Source organism: Astatotilapia calliptera, chromosome 18 (genome assembly GCF_964374335.1).
Source record: "Astatotilapia calliptera chromosome 18, fAstCal68.1, whole genome shotgun sequence".
NCBI lineage: Eukaryota > Metazoa > Chordata > Actinopteri > Cichliformes > Cichlidae > Astatotilapia > Astatotilapia calliptera.
In genome coordinates, this window is record NC_137439.1 from 36,957,094 (window position 1) to 36,959,593 (window position 2,500).

Genomic DNA, 2,500 nt, shown 5'->3' on the forward strand with positions numbered 1-2,500 from the left:
CCCCCATGAGCTTTCCTTCTCCTGCAGTTACCCTCCACCGCATATCCAGCATGGCCCTTGACCTCCAGCATGCCCCGGGGACGCACATCCTCCCCTGCTCTAGTCCCCCACTAGCTTACCTTTCTTGTAGTTACGCTCCAGCGCATATCCAGCATGGACCTTGACCTCCAGCAGGCCCCGTGGACCCACACTTAAGCCCCCTCCCACTGACAAAGCAAAACACCACTGGCAAAATCCTCGTGCCCCTGGTACTCCAGAATGTAAATTCAAACATGCCCCTGGTACACTGCGCAGAAACACTTTGCCACACACACGCACGCACTGCTTGTGCCTATGGTACGACAACTTTTCTCGTACCTATGGTACGACAACTTTTCTCGTGCCTATGGTACGACAACTTTTCTCGTGCCTATGGTACAACAACTTTTCGCCGTGCCCCTGGTACACCGCTCAGTAGCACTTTGCCACACAAACTCTCCTCGTGCCTATGGTACGACAACTTTTCTCGTGCCTATGGTACAACAACTTTCCTCCGTGCCCCTGGTACGACAGCTTTTCTCGTGCCTATGGTACAACAACTTTTCTCGTGCCTATGGTACAACAACTTTTCGCCGTGCCCCTGGTACACCGCTCAGTAGCACTTTGCCACACAAACTCTCCTCGTGCCTATGGTACGACAACTTTTCTCGTGCCTATGGTACAACAACTTTCCTCCGTGCCCCTGGTACGACAGCTTTTCTCGTGCCTATGGTACAACAACTTTTCTCGTGCCTATGGTACAACAACTTTTCGCCGTGCCCCTGGTACACCGCTCAGTAGCACTTTGCCACACACACACTCCTCGTACCTATGGTACGACAACTTTTCTCGTGCCTATGGTACGACAACTTTTCTCGTGCCTATGGTACAACAACCTTTCGCCGTGCCCCTGGTACACCGCTCAGTAGCACTTTGCCACACAAACTCTCCTCGTGCCTATGGTACGACAACTTTTCTCGTGCCTATGGTACAACAACTTTCCTCCGTGCCCCTGGTACGACAGCTTTTCTCGTGCCTATGGTACAACAACTTTTCTCGTGCCTATGGTACAACAACTTTTCGCCGTGCCCCTGGTACACCGCTCAGTAGCACTTTGCCACACACACACTCCTCGTACCTATGGTACGACAACTTTTCTCGTGCCTATGGTACGACAACTTTTCTCGTGCCTATGGTACAACAACTTTTCGCCGTGCCCCTGGTACACCGCTCAGTAGCACTTTGCCACACAAACTCTCCTCGTGCCTATGGTACGACAACTTTTCTCGTGCCTATGGTACAACAACTTTTCGCCGTGCCCCTGGTACACCGCTCAGTAGCACTTTGCCACACACACACACCACTCGTGCCTATGGTACGACAACAGGCCCCGGGGACCTACATCGCACCTTGCTCTTGCCTCCCTTACAGCTGAAAAAGGTCCATGCCTGTGCCCTGGCCCTGCTGAAATTCCCTCTCCATTTAGCCGAGGCAGTGAGTCGGCCTCCTGTCTCCCTTTACGGTCGAAAAAGATGTGCTCCTGGGCGCGCTGGCCCTGCTGCTACTCACATCGGGCATGGACCTGGACCTCCAGCAGGCCCCGGGGACCTACATCGCACATTGCTCTTCCCTCCCTTACAGCTGAAAAAGGTCCATGCTTGTGCCCTGGCCCTTCTGAAATTCCCTCTCCATTTAGCCGAGGCAGAGAGTCGGCCTCCTGTCTCCTTTACGGTCGAAAAAGATGTGCTCCTGGGCGCGCTGGCCCTGCTGCTACTCACATCGGGCATGGACCTGGACCTCCAGCAGGCCCCGGGGACCTACATCGCACATTGCTCTTCCCTCCCTTACAGCTGAAAAAGGTCCATGCTTGTGCCCTGGCCCTTCTGAAATTCCCTCTCCATTTAGCCGAGGCAGAGAGTCGGCCTCCTGTCTCCTTTACGGTCGAAAAAGATGTGCTCCTGGGCGCGCTGGCCCTGCTGCTACTCACATCGGGCATGGACCTGGACCTCCAGCAGGCCCCGGGGACCTACATCACACCTTGCTCTTGCCTCCCTTACAGCTGAAAAAGGTCCATGCCTGTGCCCTGGCCCTGCTGAAATTCCCTCTCCATTTAGCCGAGGCAGTGAGTCGGCCTCCTGTCTCCCTTTACGGTCGAAAAAGATGTGCTCCTTGGCGCGCTGGCCCTGCTGCTACTCACATCGGGCATGGACCTGGACCTCCAGCAGGCCCCGGGGACCTACATCACACCTTGCTCTTGCCTCCCTTACAGCTGAAAAGGTCCATGCTTTTGCCCTGGCCCTTCTGAAATTCCCTCTCCATTTAGCCGAGGCAGTGAGTCGGCCTCCTGTCTCCCTTTACGGTCGAAAAAGATGTGCTCCTGGACGCGCTGGCGCCGGCTGCTACTCACATCGGGCATGGACCTGGACCTCCAGTAGGCCCCGGGGACCTACATCACACCTTGCTCTTGCCTCCCTTACAGCTG